This window comes from Hemicordylus capensis, chromosome 3, assembly GCF_027244095.1.
Source record: "Hemicordylus capensis ecotype Gifberg chromosome 3, rHemCap1.1.pri, whole genome shotgun sequence".
Classification (NCBI taxonomy): domain Eukaryota; kingdom Metazoa; phylum Chordata; class Lepidosauria; order Squamata; family Cordylidae; genus Hemicordylus; species Hemicordylus capensis.
This window is the reverse complement of record NC_069659.1, coordinates 95,932,342-95,950,232: the sequence shown is the minus strand read 5'-3', so window position 1 is coordinate 95,950,232 and position 17,891 is coordinate 95,932,342. Positions and strand designations below refer to the sequence as shown.

At 46.8% G+C, this 17,891-nt stretch overlaps 2 long non-coding RNA genes across 2 annotated transcripts in view; one reads left to right on the top strand and one right to left on the bottom strand.

Annotated features, from left to right (window-relative positions):
- Positions 1-708: 708 nt before the first annotated feature.
- LOC128349712 (uncharacterized) lies at positions 709-10,402 on the bottom strand. Its single transcript, XR_008318935.1, has 3 exons — positions 10,312-10,402; positions 3,134-3,315; positions 709-883 (listed from the first exon to the last, which is right to left on the bottom strand). It is a non-coding gene; the product is annotated as an uncharacterized LOC128349712 (long non-coding RNA).
- Positions 8,594-17,891, top strand: part of LOC128349711 (uncharacterized) — a 122,769-nt gene continuing 113,471 nt past the window's right edge. The window contains exon 1 of the long non-coding RNA XR_008318934.1: positions 8,594-8,717. This is a non-coding gene — a long non-coding RNA (uncharacterized LOC128349711). The remainder of the gene's footprint in view (positions 8,718-17,891) is intronic.

Genomic DNA, 17,891 nt, shown 5'->3' with positions numbered 1-17,891 from the left:
GACAGATGGGGAGCACCTGCTTGGTTGCCCACCTGATTGTTCACTCAGACGACGGGAGGTATGTGCCTGCACCTGTGTGAACTAAGGGGCAGTAGTTCAAGAGTGCACCCCACAGGTTGCAGCCCTAGGTGATTGTCTAGGTCTACCAAGTGGGCGCGGCCCTGATTTAGGCTGGCTGGGTGGCACATGACTCAGGGTCTTGACACCCCACCCCACCCCACCCATTTGGTGCCCTAACTGGTCACCTAGTTTGCCAAGTGGATTGGCCAGCTCTGAGTGCAGGAGAAGCTATTGCCAAGACAATGAATAGGACATACAGCACACTAAGGATCACTGGCTGAGCTCCCCACACCTACCCCAACCTCAGTACATTGCTGTGAGCCTTGATGTGAAAAAAGATGTATTGATACAAGTTTATGGGAAATGCTGGAGGATTTGCAACCATGTTCTTACACAGTGTTCAGTCACAATGACAATCAACACACTAGCTGGAGGGAAGTATAGCATTCCCCTAATACCCATATTGTGTGCATTTACTAAAGTCAAAATACGATATCCCCATCACAGAAGTGCCTTGAGGGAAGACCTCTGGATCCCATATGAGTAACAATGAACAACAGTTCATCCATTGTGCTATATACAAAGTCTAGAAAGAGCTACATTTTCTTTCACTGACAATAAGGAAGCAAGTAAATATAAGCTGTTTTTATTGTGTCCAATAGGTGGCTCTGGTGTGATTTGTTTCTACATGAAGATCGGAGATTTCAAAATCCCCGTTATTTATGATTTCTATTGACCATTCTTGCACTCTTCTCTTTCTTTGAAGAGCCTCAGCAGGAACTTGGGAGAAACTGACCTGACTTACAGTCTGTTCATTTTGAATCTGGATTTAATCAGATGTGTTGTTAAACAAATAAAAACACAATATGTGGATCACATACTTTTAATGTTAAAGTATGTTTACAATGAAGACCAAACTACATGTGACAGGGGAGCATGGGCATCTGGAGGGAGGGGCAAGAAGGGGCAATTGCCCTCCTTCAAATTTAGCCAGTTCCCACTGAATTCAGTGGGGCATACTGCCAGGAAAGTGGGTTTTGCTGGCTTTGCCCCCATCCCTGGGAAAGGTCTTGTGGATGCCCATGCACAAGAGCTCTATGTCTGGAGTTCCTGAGTTCCTGAGGTCTTTTTCTTTCTCAGAAAACAGCTGCAGGGGAAGGGAGATGGAATTTGGATCTGGGCCATGGTGTGTGTTTGTGAGAGGATGTCTAACTCTTTCCCCCGTGTGGCGGTTCTTATCCAAATCACTCCCTGAAGCTGCTATCACCTGTAGAGGGAAGAGGCCATAAATCTTTACCTACTGGCAGCTTTAGGGAGGGCAATTCAGGCTGGATAATCAGTCAGAAGCAAAGAGATAACCCCCATCCTTGTTCCCCATGCTGTGGTCTTGATCTAAATTGGGGCCCCTGCAATTACTTTCTGAGAGAGAGAAAGACATCAGGAGCTCCAAACATGTTTGATTTGGCCTTCAGAGACAGGTGTATAGCTATAATTGAACAAGGAGGAACAAACGTCCATGGGCCCATGAGTTGCTGGTAAACAGCCCCCTCTTCCCTCCTGACTCTCAGAATTGGTGGCAAACTGCTGACTCTTGACTGGAGTTTGGGGAGAGTGTAATATTACTTGTGCAGAAGTGAGGGAAAGGGCATGCTGGAAATGTTTTGTTTTTCACCATGCCCATATAGTTCTTCTGTAGCAAAGACACGGAGTGGGTGAGAGAGAAGAAGGCAGTGGGACAGGAGCCCACCTTCACTTCTTGTCCCAGGACCCCCTTCAGACTTGCTATGCCACTACTCACAGATGAATTAAACTGAAAAACAGTATGGACTCCTTGTTAAACAGCTGTAATTCCCTAACTCCTGCATTGTTTCTATACAGGTGAAACTCGAAAAATTAGAATATCGTGCAAAAGTTCATTAATTTCAGTAATGCAAATTAAAAGGTGAAACTGATATATGAGATAGACACATTACATGCAAAGCGAGATAAGTCAAGGCTTACTTTAGCGAGCGGGCGGCGGGAGAACTCCCTGCCGTCCGCTCGCCTTGCCGGCACGCGCGCTAAAGGCTTCCTAGAAGCCATTTGCAGCCCAGCCGGCAAGGGGGAAGGGGACGGCAGGGAGTTCTCCTGCCGTCCTCTTGTAATGGGGGTAGATTTGGAAAGAAGGGGGCAGCGGGGGACCTCTGGGGAGCTTCAGGGGGCGGCCGCCAGCCGAGGGGGACTTAGCTTGAAGGGGGCGGCAGGGACTGGGAGCGATCCTGCCGCCCCGATTATGGATACGAGGAGCCCACGCCGAGAGGAGATTGAAGCGGGCGGCACCTTGCCGCCCGATTACTACAAAAAAGACGGGACTTTAATGGAAGGGGTGAGTAAAGCCCCCCCTGTTTTGAGTGGAACCCCCCACCCGAACCAAAACCACCCCGTGCCCGGACCAGTCTGAAGGCCTTTAGAATGGCCTCCGAACCGGTCCGTGCACATGACTACGCATTGAGGCAGTAATTGCTGCAAAAGGGGCCCCAACCAAGTACTGAATACATATGCATGCTTATACTTTTCAGAGGTCCGATATTGTTCTATTTACAATCCTTGTTTTATTGGTTTCATGTAATATTCTAATTTTCTGGGATTGAGGATTTGGGGTTCTCATGAGCTGTACGCCATGATCATCACAATTATAACAAATTAAGGCTTGACTTATCTCGCTTTGCATGTAATGCGTCTATCTCATATATCAGTTTCACCTTTTAATTTGCATTACTGAAATTAATGAACTTTTGCACGATATTCTAATTTTTCGAGTTTCACCTGTATGTGCAACTTACAGGCCTAGCTTGCTGCCTATTTTCCATCCATCACAATAGAGCATACGGCTACTTGCCGTATGGAGTCTGTTGAGCCAAGAAGTCAGGGACTTTATGTACATGATTCTCCTGCACATAATATTCTTGTTCTTAAGGCATGTGTGAACAATACAGAAATAAGGCACATCCTTCAGGATAACCCAGAAAGATGTACCCAACATGGTCCGTTCAAGCAGCAAACATAAACATATATTCAAACATTATTATCTCACCCAAATGGCACTGGATCAGAATTGCAGCTCAATCTGTCTTCCTTCAGAGTGGACACTGAGAGTCTGACAGCCTTATTATGGTAAGACGAATATTGTTTCTGGATCAAGCGCTTTTGATCCAATGCTTGATCCAGTGGTGTAATGCACAGTGCACTGGACTTAAACTGGTAGAACCTCAGAGACTGTTGTGAGGATAAAATCAGGGGATGAGTAGAAAGAGAAAACCATGAACTTCATCCTGAACTCTTTGGAGGCAGGTTAGGATAAAATATAATAAATAATAATCTTGGTTTATAGGAATGCATAGCTAATTATTGTGGCCTCATAATCTTTTTTTAAAACACTCCTATGCACCAACCTCCCTTCATTTCACACATCATTCCTTAAATTAAAACAATTTGTTTTACTTTTGCATTTAGTAGAATAAAAGAGAATTCCAATATTTGTTTTGCTGTTGCTGATTGTTCTTATGGCAAAGAACACTTGAGACTATTTGAATGAAAAAAGACAGCTGATATAGATGTGATATTAATTGCATTATAATAGCTTTTTAAAAGCTTGTGAAGCATAGAATTTACTTTGATGTATTTATGCACGGAGCATATATTAGACTGATTATCTTCAAAAGCACTTCACTGCTGTCCCTATTTCTGCAGCTGCAATTTAGCACACAGAAGGATAAATGCCTGCAATTAATTGCAGGTGCAAAATTGTGCCTGCTGTAATTTAATGGAGCAGAATATCTATCACAATAGTAGCAGTTTTAAAAAAAACACACAGAGAGCTAGTTTATTTTAGCTTCTTTTGCCAGTTCCACTGCCTCAGTATCTTTTCAATCCCAAAATGTACTTTTCTCTCCAAACCTTTATAAAGATGGGATACATTATCTCCTTTTACTAATGTGGGCACAAAACTGATTTCCATTATTATTTTCTATTACCTGATGCCTGACTCTAACTAGAGATGCAGGACTACACGCAGAATTAGGCTGAAGATGTTTTGTGGTAAGAGGACTGTCCATATTTGTTTGTCTCATGTTCTGCATTGAGAGTACTGTCTGTACCCATATAACAGAAGACTACTCTGAACTTAAGATGATAGACTTTGAATATTGTCTATATTTGCATTTACCTGAAAGGAAGAGGACTCTGCATTAGACCCCCTGATTTCTAACATCAAAGAACCTGGAGAAAACCGAGTACTGGATTCAGATAAATACAGTGAGGCTATTCTCACGACTTCTGGAAAGCGGGCTAAGGGAGCCCAGCCCGCTTTCCAGCGGTCGTGTGCTGCAACGGGAGCCACGTGGCTCCTGGCCGCAAACCTCACTAAATACCCCACTTAAACGAGGTTAGCAGAGCAAGCGCTCCCCTAACCCCATTTCCCTGATCATGAGTTGCCACAGCATGGCCCCATGCTGTGGTGAGTCACAAGGAGACCCCTGACTGGCAGGCTCCCCATGCGTGGAGGCCGGGATGGGCGTGGGGCATCTGCAGGCTGGGTGGCCCCCAATCCCCGCTGCTCCAACTGGCTCCATGACAGAGCTGGTTATCGTGTGGGCGGCCAATCCGGCTACCCAGGGAGGCCGGAGTGTTCATGTGCAGGCACTCCCCACCAAACCCCGCCCAGTTCTCCACACAGATTGTGTGGAGAGCCTCAGTATTTTACGTCTGATGGTTCTTTTCTCCTTTAACAGGTCTACTACAGAAACATAAAGAGGTCATTCACACAATAAAAACCCAGCTTTTCCTCTTACTTTACTTCCACACAACCAAAAATTAGGAGCATACACAGCTCCCAACCCCGGGTAGAACACGGTTTTTGGTTGTGTGAATGACCTCAAAGCTGTCTTCTCTTCTCATAGCTACCCCAGATCCCTTCTTTGTGGGCTGTATTTTGCAGCACTATTTTTGTTGTTGTTGTTCAGATCATTTTGCTTCTTTTGGTAGTTATAGCAAGGGATATTTTCCAGGACACCTTTTTAATGAGGACACATGTAGAAGGCTTTTCAATTATTTGTTGCAAGGGAGAAAGGAGTACATAATTTTAATTATCTCATCCAAATTATCCAGGGAGTTACCCTGATCTGAATATACTCCGTGTGCCAAATTATAAAGTTTCCCCCAGCAATTTCTGAAAATGTCATCTTGATATTGTGTGTGCTATTTAAACCCTCAGAATTAAATAACATCCACACAATCAATGGATGATATAACTAGAACCTGTGCACATACACGTGTGAGTACATAGGACTCTTCATGTGATTAGGAGTTCAGCTTTCCCATTTGTACATATGTGAACCTGATTCACACCATTTGTTGAACGTGTATAGGTCAGGAATGGGAGCTGACACCATTCAATCTCTTTCCCCCATGTTTTCAGGGGCTAACATGATGCACAAGGGTAATGTGCCTTTGCTGCACAAGCTGCATCCCCGCAGTTTCTCCCTTTCACAGCAATGGAAGAAGCTAAGGGGATGCAGCTTGCAGAACTGCCAGTCAAAACAGTGGTGCAGCTGCTTCCATGCACACCAAGGCCGATGTGTGTGTGTGTGTGTGTGTGTGTGTGTGTGTGTGTGTGTGTGTGTGTGTGTTTTGAGGGGAGGAATGCACTGCAGGTGTATTGTTCATTCACTCTTCCCACCCAGGCTGTCTAGCTCTCCCTCTGTGCTCACCCCACTCGAAGCTGCATGGGCTGTCATTCACTTGGCGCTTCTAATCACACTGTTGGGGATTCCAATCCCCAACCAAGAGAATGACAGCCTGTTCCGCTCCGGGCAGGGCAAACACAGAGGGAGAGTTAGGCAGCATGGGTGGGGCTAGAGTTGCCATGTGGCCCGGAATTCCGGGCAGCCCCTGAATTTTGGCTCCTCCACCCAGCTGCTGAAATCACTCATTATTTACCCTAATTTCAAATGTGCCACCCGGTTTGCCCAGATTCCTCTGCAGCTGGGCTCCCGTGGTCTCCCTGATCTGAGGGGGTAATTTTTATTTTTATTTATTTTAATTTTTATTCTTAAATTTATATACCACCTTTCATTAAAACAATCCCAAGGCAGTTTACACAGAATTTTTAAAAAAGATTATTAAAAAGCCACCATCAAAATATTAAGCTAAAAATAAAAACAAATCTGATTAAAAAGATTTAAAATACAAGCATAAAAACAGAACAAAATACAAAGAAGCAGCAGCAGAGACAAGCATATAAAAGCCTGGGTAAAAAAGCCAAGAGTTAACATGCTTTCTAAAAACTTTGATGGAGACTGAGGAGCGAATAGCCACCTGGAGAGCATTCCAGAGTCTGGGGGCAGCAACAGAGAAGGCCCTGTCCCTTATGCACAACAACTGAGCCTCCCTTATTGTTGGCACCCGGAGAAGAGCCCCCTCAGATGACCTCAAGCGGGCAGCAACCCTTGGCAGCAGGCAGTCTCTCAGGTATCCCGGGCCCAAACTGTTAAGGGCTTTAAAGGTCAAAACCAGCACTTTGAATTGGACCTGTAAACAAACTGGTAGCTAGTGCAGCTCTTTCAGAATGGGTGTGATGTGCTCCCACTGGGCAGCTCCAGATAAAACCCTAGCTGCCGCATTTTGCACTAGCTGCAGTTTCTGGATATTCTTCAAGGGCAGCCCCACGTAGAGCGTATTACAGTAATCCAGCCGTGATGTGACTAAGGCATGGGTAACTGTGGCCAGACCTGCCTTCTCGAGAAAGGTGCGTAGCTGGCGCACTAGCCGAAGCCATGCAAAGGCACCCCTGGCCTCCGCCTCCACTTGAGCTTCCAAAAGCAGAGCCGGGTCCAGTAATACCCCCAAGCCATGTACTTGCTCCTTCAAGGGGAGTGCAACCCCATCCAGAACCAGTAAAAACTCCTCATCTCAATTGGCTCTCCTACTGACCAACATTACCTCTGTCTTGTCCAGTTTCAGTTTATTAGCCCACATCCAACCCATCACGGCCTCCAGCCCCCGATTCAGGACATCCACTGCCTCGCTAGGTTCAGGTGACAAGGAGAGAGAGAGAGCGGAGAGATAGAACATATTGCTGACAACTCAGTCCAAGTCTCCAGATGACCTCTCCCCGCGGTTTCATATAGATGTTAAACAGCATGGAGGACAAAACGAACCCTGTGGGACCCCACAGGCCAATGGCCACAGAGTTGAGCAGTAGTTCCCCAGCACCACCTTCTGGACTCTCCCCCCAAGAAAGGACCGGAACCACTCCAACACAGTAGCTCCTATTCCCATACTCAAGAGGCGGTCCAGAAGGATACCATGGTAGATGTTATCGAACGCCGCTGAGAGGTCTAGCAGAACCAACAGGGATGCACTCCCCCTGTCTAGTTCCTGGCGTAGGTCATCCACTAGAGTGACCGAGGCAGTCTCAATCCCATATCCAGGGCAGAAGGCAGATTGAAAAGGGTACAGATAATCTGTATCATCCAGACCCTCTGCAGCTGGGACACCACCACACGCTCTATCGCCTTGCCCAAAAAGGGAAGGTTAGAGACAGGTCCATAGTTGTCTGGGTTGGAGGGATCAAGGGAGGGCTTTTTAAAAGAATGGTCTTACCATCGTCCCCTTGAGGCATGATGGCATCCTGCCCTCCCTCAGTGAAGCATTAATAATCACCTCCAACCATCTACCTGTACCCTCCCTGGCAACTTTTATTAGCCATGAAGGGCAAGGGTCAAGAGCACATGATGTCACCCGCACACTGCCCAGGATCTTGTCCACATCCTCAGGCTGCACCAACGGAAAAGAATCCAACACAATAGGATCAGATGGTACCAGAGGCACGTCTGCTGGAACTGCCAAAGCTCTGGAGTCCAAATCAGCATGGATGTGAGCGGCTTTATCTGCAAAGTGACACGCAAACTGATCGCAATGGGCTGTAGATGATTCCTCCCCCATTACATGGGGGGATGTGTGCAGTAATGTCTTTGTTATATGAAACAGCTCCACTCGTCTGCACTGAGCAGATTCAATGGAGGCAGAGAAAAAGCATTTCTTCACCACCCCCACCGCCACAGAGTAGTCCCTAAAATGGGCACTAGTGTTCAGTCGGATTCATCACAACTCTTCTTCCAGCTTCATTCCAGCTGTCGCCCGAGTTGTTTCATCGCCCTAAGTGCCGAGGAAAACCAAGGAACAGAACAGATTCCACCAAGCCGGAGAGGGCATTTAGGAGCAACCATGTCAACCAGGGGTGTAAGTTCTATTGGGCAAGGGGAGACAAATGTCTCTAGGCCCACAGGGCCTGGAGGCCCTCCCCCCAAGGCCCCTTAGCTAGTCCCCCTTGCCTTGCCTACTGGCCCTCTCTCCTGCTAGCCCTTCTGCTCTGGCCAGGGGAGTGAAGCAGCCTGCAAGCTGCTGCAGCCCCTTCAGTCTCTGCCTCTCAGCTCTTTGGTGAGTGGGCGGGTCTTCCAGAGAGGCCTCTGTGTAGGCCTCCCTGAAGCCTGAACTCGAGTGCCGGTAGGCAGGCAGCAAGAAAAGTAGGAAGGAAGAAGGGAGGCAGGGTGGGCAGCACTGGCTGCCCTTGCCCACCACATCTCTGCCCAGCTTTTGACTCAGGCTTAGTAATGGAGGTAGGATGTGATTTCCTTTTTGTGGTCCCCCCACCTTGGATATTTAGGGATTGCTTGCCATAGAGCTTTAATATAAGGTGGGGGGGGATGTAGGCAGATTGAAATGACTCTGAATATATAATTCAGAAATTGAGGAATTTGCTGGTTTTACATTTTTTTAATTAAAAAAAAACTATTTTTAAAACAGTAGTTCCACCCCAATATGGAAGAATCTGCCCTTTGCCTATATATATATATATATATATATATATATATATATATATATTTATATTTATATTTATATTTATATTTATATTTATTTATTTATTTCAGGCCCAGCCTTTAGATCACCTGGAATGACTGGGCATAGGGCTTTGGTTCTGAGCAGAGAGATGTGGGAGGAATATGTATATTTAAATTGAAGTGGATTGGACAAATTGTTGGTTTTAAATATTTATGTCCTGCCATGTGGGTAGGGCCCGATACTAACTGAGACAGGCCCATGGTTGCCATGAAATCCTGAGCTGCACTTACTAGGGGGGCCTCAACGTGGATATTGAAATCCCCCAAGACAATAAGTTTGGTTAAACCCAAGGCCACCTCTGAGACCACCCCCACCAGCTCTGGTAAGGAGACTGAAGTGAAGCGGGGTGGTCAGTACACCAGCAGAATCCCCAGCCTATCTCGGAGGCCCACCCTCAAGGACAAACACTCGAAATTCTGAGATTGCCTGACCAGGCACCTGGAAATGGGAAAGATCTCTCGATAGATGACTGCAACGGCCCCTCCCCGACCCTCCATGCGGGACTCCTGCATGCTCAGGAAACAGAGCTGAGAGAGACCAACCCCACCCAGCTCATCCAACCAGGTCTCCGTCACACATACCGTGTTTCCCCGAAAATAAGACAGTGTCTTATATTAATTTTAGCCCCCAAAAATGCACTAGGGCAATTAGTGGTACATCAGAAATTACTGCTAGGTCTTACTTTCAGGGTAGGTCTTACTTTTGGGGAAACAGGGTACTAGGTCAGCATGCTTATCCACAATCAAATCGTGGCTGAGAGATGTTTTAGCCTTGACTGACCTGGCATTCAGCAGCAGCACCCTAATCCTCGAGGGAGTGTTCTCAGAGCTCCCTGGGGCCAGAGGGTTGGGAGAAGGGCCGGAAAAAGGAACAGGCCTCAATTGCCTGGACCGTTTCCCCCTGTAACGGCCTGCCCAACTCCCACCGCCATACCTCCCTCTGCCTGCTACCTGTGATATTGCTGCCCCCACACCATCCCCACTTTTCTGCTCTCCAAGACACTCCCTTCAGCCTGACCAATGACAGCTCCTCCGTTTGATAAAAATGGTTAAGCTCCCATGATGGCTTCTTGATGGAAGAATGAGGAGGGTCTTCTGAGGCCCCAGGCAGCTCGCCCCACGGCTGAGAGCTCGGCTCGCGCCCTTGGCCCAGCCTGCTCTATATAGCAGCAGCAGCAGCCCCAGAGATGACACACACTTGAAGAAAGGTGGGGCAGAGGCAAAAACAGCAGAGTCAGTGCCACACCCAAGCTGTTCTCTCCTTCCTTTCCCAGCAGGGGGAGATCTGGGGTGAAGCTCAAGCTCAACTTACTCTCCCATCCTGGCTGGGCAGAGGGCATGTGCTGGAGTCTGGAGAAGTCTTGCAGAAACAGCAGAAACCTCTTCTGTGCTCTTGGTTTGTGTGTGATCAGGCAGGCGATGAGTTAAAGGGAGCGAGTGTTGTTTCCCAGAGAGGCCCGGACAGAGCCTTTGTGCAGGGCAGGGAAACAAAGGCTCTGTCCGGGCCTCTCTAGGAAACACCACTCACTCCTTTTAACCTATCGCCTGCCTCATCCCACACAAAAGAAGAGCGCAGAAAAGGTTTCTGATACTTCTGCAAGACTTCTCCAGACTCCAGCACAACAAAGAGCATGGGGAGGATGGGAGTGAGACCACCGGAAAGAGCCTTTGTTTTCCCAACCAGCAGTATCATCCCTATCCAAATGTTTTCCCTGGCAAATTGTGTTAATCACAAAAAGCAAGAACTGGCCAGCAAAAGTGGGGGCAGTGTAAATGGCATCAGAAGCCTTCTTCCAATATGAATAATATAAATATAAATTCCATTAAAAAATTTTAAAAATGCAAATTAGTTGCTGCATAATTTGCATAATAGGTAAATTATGCCACCTAGATTTGGGAAGCTTGAATGTGGTAACCCTAGGTGGGGTAGGAAATGTGAACAAGCAATGAACCTGCAGCTTGCTTCCACTCATCCGTCTCATCTGCAGCAGCCGCTCCAGATGTGTGGAAATGTTGTAATATGTTCAGCCAGTAGGTGGCACTACCATTTGCTAGTGGTGATCTTAATTGGGGGCAGAGTCCCTTCCTTCTTCCTGTCTGTATCTTTGTTGGACTGGTCTCTTCCTGTTACACACTAAAGTAGTCTTAGCCTATAATGGCTGCATTCCTCTGAGCTCTCATGACACCTGATGTGTACAGTATTGGCTGTGCCAATATTTTCTGGCTTCATTACCCTCGAACATCATATCAGCCAGTGAACACAGTGGCAGCCCAAGTCTTCTGGGCACCAAATGCTGCTTTATGTGCATCCCATCCTCACCCTCTTTCTCTTTTGTCACCAAATGCTGCCCCCTTGTGGCAGCATTGTACACATGCTGCCCCCTTGTACACATGCACATACACTCCTCCACCACCACCTCCACCTTTGTGGCAGTGATAGTCACCACTGCATAGTGTGAGTGTTCTTTGCTCTGCCGCCTCATGCGCTGCTGGGCTGCTTATGAAAAGGAGGAGCTGGCATGGCAGTACATTTGCTCTTCTGCTTCCTCCCCCTTTTCATAACCAGCCTGGTAATGCATGAGGGAAGAGATGGATGCACTGTGTCGAAGCAGGCAGCACCAGGTGTTGCCACTGCTGCTGTTGTGAAAAAGGATGAGAAGAAGAGGACCATCCTGGAGTGGCTCTTCATGAAGTAGTGGCAGAACCAAGGGGGCTATGCCTGCACTGAGCAGGGGGTTTCAGTAGAGGTCTTCTACTCCAAGGTCCCTTCCTACTGTAAAATTCTTTGGCTTTTGTACTACGCAGCACCCCATGGATCCAAGAGCAGGGCATGCTTCTGAGCCACTGAACAGCTGTTCCATGCCTCCTAAGGAGCGTCATCTCTGCTGCATTGCTACTTCCATTGGGAATAGAACCTTGGAGGTTATCTAGTCCAACCCCTTGCTCAGTACAGGAAACTGCTGCAGCATCTCTGACAAATGGCTGATGTTTGAAAGGCTCCAGTGTTGAAGAGCTTACCACTGCCCAAGGCAGTGTGTTCCAGATCAGTTGTTACAGTTAGGAAATCATTCCGAATGTCTAACCTAAATCTGCTTCCTTGTAGTTTCAACCCATTGGCCCACTACAATGCAACAAGCAACCAATCCAAGAGAGGGGCACACATGCTCCTTCTGAGCCACTCTGCAGCCTGCCCATGCTGCTTCTGATGACAGGACTGTTCTGTAGCTACTAAGAAGTCATCACCTTTCTGGTGCTACTCCCATCGTTCCCAATAAATTGTGGTTGTGAAATAGTTCAACAACTATTCAACTAGTCGGTGAAATAGTTCAACAACTGCTTACCCTAAATACTATTAGATCAAGAAGATCAGGCCCACTCCTAATCAAATAGTATTTAGTATTTCGTATTTGACATGAATTGAGATTTAGTATTTGACTGTACTTAATGTATGACATCAAGTGCTGAGCCACAACGCAGCAGTCCGTGCCCAGCCATGGTGCCGTGGCCCCTCTCACCCCACCCCGTGTCTGATGTCAGACATGGGGGCTAGCCACACCCTCACGTCAGATGCAGGGGGCATGGTCTGGCTCCCGAACGGAGCCACGCAAGAGCCAGACCATGCCCGCGGCCAGAACGGAGCCGCGGCTGCGTTTGCGTCTGACGGCAGCTGTGTTTGCGGTGGCCAACGCTGCGTTTGCAGCATGGCCAGGAGTGGCTCTTCCCTGCCTTAAAGACAGGGGAGAGCCACTCCTGGCTGTGCTGTGAATGCAGCGTTGGCCGCCCCAAACGCAGCTGTCGTCAGACACAAATGCAGCTGCTGTCAGACGCAGGGGGTGTGGTCTGGCTCCCAAACAGAGCCACATAGCTCAGTTAGGCAGTTAGAGCCTGGCTGGCGCTGCGTTTGCTGGCCAGGCTCTAACTTAAAGGCAGGGAAGAGCTGTTCCTGGCTGCACCACGAATTCAGCGCCAGCCATTTAACTCCCGAACGGGGCCCCGCGGCCCCACTCGGGAGCTAAATCAGGTGTCTGAAGTCAGACGTGGGAGCGTGTCGGGGCCGCGAGGTGTTGCCCCTGATTGGTGGCAGCCTGGGTTCTTTGAACCCGGTCGCCCAATGGTGGCTCCACCCCTGTATGACATATAACAGTGCAGAGTATTTGAAGGTGCTGGATTCTTGACCTGCAATAGTTCAGTTGTATTTTAGCTGATGTCTGTGGCATTTTGTATTTGACTTGTTTTGATAGCTGATAGAATCTGGTATGTATCTGACAAACAAACAAAAGAGACAGCCCAGAGTCTAAAGCACTCAGATTACACCACAGTTCAGACTTTGAAATCTGTCTGTTAAATAACATTTCATTTTAAATGTTTTAAACAAAGCAAACCCATTATCTATGAGGGCTAAGAGGCTTCAGTCTTTAGCAAATGATTTTACGATTACAATGATAAGAATGTGATGTTAATTTTATGACTACAGCCCGGCTCACTCAATAGTATGATAATATATTTTAAAATAATCAGCCCACTCATTTGGAAAGCAAACTATGCATCTTATGATGGACAGCTGCTGTATTGTTTTTGAAAGCTTCCTCTTTAACCCCCCCAAAATGTGGGGATTCAAAAAGAAAATGATGGGAAGGAGAAAATATTAATGGACTATTCATTCTACTCTTAAACTCTGAATTATTTTAACGCATTTGGCACAGCACAAAATGATTGCTATTAACACAACTGGGTCTACTAAGGGCATTAATGATAGAAACCTCAAATCAGCCAAGTTGTCATTTATTTGGCTTTCAGTTGTAATTTCTCTTCCATTGACATGTTTTAATGTTTTTCCATTAAGGAAAACATTAACCAAGTTTAAAAAGGTCATACTAAAATATGAGGATTAACTCACAATGAATGAGGTCTGCTGTAATAGATTTTCATTGTTCCACAATCTGCACAAATTCCTTTTAGTCAATCATATATTTGTAAGTGGATGTCCCTGTACCCTGTCATTGTGAAAAAGATAGTTGCAAGTCACTTTGATTTTATTTTATCGGTTTGTGCAGAAAATCCCACAGATTGCTGTACCTGTGCTAAAAGCACTCTACAGGGCTGTTTCTAATGGACTCTCCAGCTTTATGTATGCATTTATTTAAAACATTTGTATCTCACCCTTCTGTTGTGAGTGGTAGCTCACAAGGACAATAAAACAGACAAAACTATATAAAATTAATAAAATTCAGTGAAAAATTATATCCAAATAAAGCCATATTTACAGAATAAAAACCTACTAAAAACAAAGGATAAATACTAAAGAGCCTCTCTAAAAAGATGGGTTTTCAAATGTTCCTTAAAAACCCTGAAGTAGGGAGCATGGTGAAGCTCATCTGGGAGGGCATTCTAAAGCTTGGGGGCCACAGCCAAAAAGGTCCTGTCTTTAATCTCTGCCAACTGGATCTCAGTCAATTGCAGGGCTATGAACAGGGCCTGAGATGCAGAACGGAGGGCCTGACAGATTCATAAGGGCAAATGAAAAGACACCTCAGCCCCAAGCTGTGTAGGTCTTTAAAGATCAAAACCAGCACTTTGAATCTAGCCCAGAAGCAAATTGGTAATAAATGAAGTTGCCGCAGTATGGATATAATACTCGTGAAGCAACTAGTATCCTTGAGCATCCTTGCAGCAGCATTCTGGACCAGCTGACACTTCTGAACTGTCTTCAAAGGCAGCCCCCTGTAGAGAGCATTGCAGTAATCCAATCTGAATGTCACCAATTCATGACTGACTGACATCAGATCTGACTTTTGCCAGTAGGTTTGCAGCTGACATACCAGCCATAGCTGATATAAGACACATCTACACACTGCCACCATCTGTGCCTCCCAAGTCAGAGTTGGGTCTAGCTGTACCCCCCAAGCTGTGACCTTGGTCTCTCTGAGGAGCAGGACCCCATATAAGGCCAGATTTAGCTCATTGCTTGGATAATACATTTTACCAACCCAGAACACTTCTGTCTTATCTGCATTCAGTATCAGCTTGTTTCCCCATTCAACCCAAAACAACTTCCAGACAGCAGTTCAAGACATCCACCACTTCCCTGGTATCTGCTGATTTGAATGATAAATAAGATTTGAACTATGTTCTGCATCTGCCCCTTTTCTGTCTCTACTACACTGGCCCTACCTTTAGTCAGGGTGAGCGGGGCAGTTGCCCCCAGCCATGCACTCTCCCAGGCCCCACAGCAGGGCCCAAACACCCCTGCACTCCCTATAAGTCGCTGCTCCTCACACCCTCCTTGCTCAATGAAATGAAATAAAGGGAGTGCTTCTGTAGAAGTAAATTATCTAGTAGCTTTAGGGTTAATTTAGTGCATAGCGCTAAAGAGTTCCATCACCATCCTCCTCGTTCCAGTGAGGAGAGCGGCGACCGAACTTCCCAGCAATGTGCGGGCTGGATTTTAAATGAGAGGCATGTGTGCGCCCTGATAATCAGGGCGCACGCGGGCTTCTATTTTAGTATCCAGTTCACACAGTGCTGGGAAGTTTGATCACCTCTCTCTTTGCTCGAAGGAGGGAGGTGATGGAACTCTTTAGCACTACACGCTAAATTAACCCTAATGCTTCTAAGGAATTTTCCTCTATAGAGCACTCCTTTCATTTAATTTTATTGCGGGGGGGGGGGGCAAAAAGCAATGACTGGCAGGGAGTGCCCTGCTGAGTGGATGCAGTTGACAGGGAGTGCACTGCTGAGTATCCAGCAGAGCCGGGGGCAAGGAGCGGTGGTGAAGGAGTGTGGCAGAGTGGGAGTGCTGCTCGGCCCCAGCCTTGCACCCTCCCAGGAATGGCCCTGCCACTACAGTTAGGGTCAGGTGGAGAAGTGACACAGTGGGGAGAAGTTAGGGGTGGAGTCATCACTAGCCTCTGTTCACTTTCTCCTTGGTTGAATAGGAGTTCTGCTGTCATTCTTCCTTTTCCAGCCACAGGTTGCACCTTCGGTTTTCAGGAACCAAACATGCTCCTTCACCATGTATTGCCAGTTCCCCATATCCTTTCCCTTGAAAGGAGAAAAACAGCTTGAGGGAGACCATGGCTGGAAAGGGGGAAGTAGAATCATTTCTCCGCCTGCCCTTTCACTATTACTGTCTGCAGTCTCCAGTGACTGCTTATATGTGTGTGTGTGTGTGTGTACACACACACTCACACATATGTACACACATAGTATAAAAAGAAGACTAACAATAGAGATAGCTTAGATGAAATCAAATTTTAGTTTACTGTTTCAGCTTACACCTTCATCAGTAACATATATGTGTGTGCCTGTGGTCCATCTACCACAAGAATGCAACTGCCACATAGACAGGAAAAGAAAATGTAGCCGTCACAAGCGGAGCAAACTTGTGCACTTTCCTTCCCTAGGATGGATACTGTTTTAGAGTCAATATAACATGTTTGAGGCTATAGTGACTGACGTACTGTACAAGGTTCTATCATCCTAGAAGCAGAACATTTGCAGAGTTGTGTGAGAGCATGTGTGGAAGTAAGACAGTATGGAGCCTTGAGGGATGCCATACATAAGCTCAAGTTTTGAAGAGCAGCAGTCTCCAATCGACACCATCTGGAATCTGTCCAAGAGGTAGGAGCAGAACCACTGTAAGACAGTGCCTCCCACCCCTAACACTCTCAGACGTTCCAGAAGGATACCATAGTTGATAGTATCGAAAGCTGCCGAGAGATCCCAAAAGACCAACAGAGTTACACTCCCTTTGTCAATTCCCAATTGGAGATCATCCATCAGGCTGACCACGGCAGTCTCCACCCCTTAAGACAAGGAGGCACCCTGCCCTTCCTCAGAGCAGCACTTATGATTTCTACCAGGCCTTCTACAACAACCTCCCTGTTAGATAGAACAAGCCATGTTGGACAAGGGTCAAGAGAACAAGTGGTAGACCTCATTGCTCCAAGCAGCTTGTCCACATCCTCAGGAGTCACAAACTAAAACCGATCCAGTCGAACCACATAAGAGGAGTTGCTTGAATTGCTATTGCTTAAATTGCTATTGTAGATGTGTACAGTGTACACGGTGACAGTGTTGACCGGCAAGTCCCGCCCCCTAGGCTGATGTGGAATGAAGCCCTGCCCTCCACACAGGGGCGTAACTACTATTAGGCAAGGTAACTACTATTAGGCAAGGGGAGGCGGCTGCCTGGGGCCCCCCACGCCTTGAGGCCCCCCCCCGAGGCAAGTCACATGACTATATATTGTGAAGTGTGTGTTTGTGTATCAGTGAGGGGCCCATTTTAAAATTTTGTCTCTGGGCCCACTCCAGCCTTGTTACGCCCCTGCCTCCACAAGTACAGCATTTGTTGAATGAGGTTCACATGTGTGTACGAGACAGGAGTCCAAGCAAGCATGGCAACACTAGTCATCTCTAGATGCCCCAAGATAGTGCTACCTAAGGTAAAGGTTAGGGTTCCTGTCCTATGCTCCTTCCTTTCCTATGCAGGCTGGTGTGTGTGTGGGCCTACCCTGTTGAGAAATGGAGGAAGCCACCAGCAGCAATTTTGGATTGGTTCAGATAAGCCATAAAAATCTCCTTGTGATGCATCCAGACAGTTCCTGGAGATACATTCACATGAAGAATAGGATGTGTGAATTGGCCTGTCTATAAATTTAATCACAGCTACCCGGAAATGATTTTCTGATTTGCAGCAGCTGAAAAAAGTAGGTCTGACATCATGGAAATTACAGCAAGGAAGCTATGTCTGGACCTTTAGATAGTACAAGCCACATTCATATACTCGACATGAACATCGCCCTAGGGACAGTCAGAGTGCATTGTGTGGAGATGTTTCTTGCATGCCTAAATTGAGCCCTAGATGTACTCTGAATTGAGTCCTAGATTTTG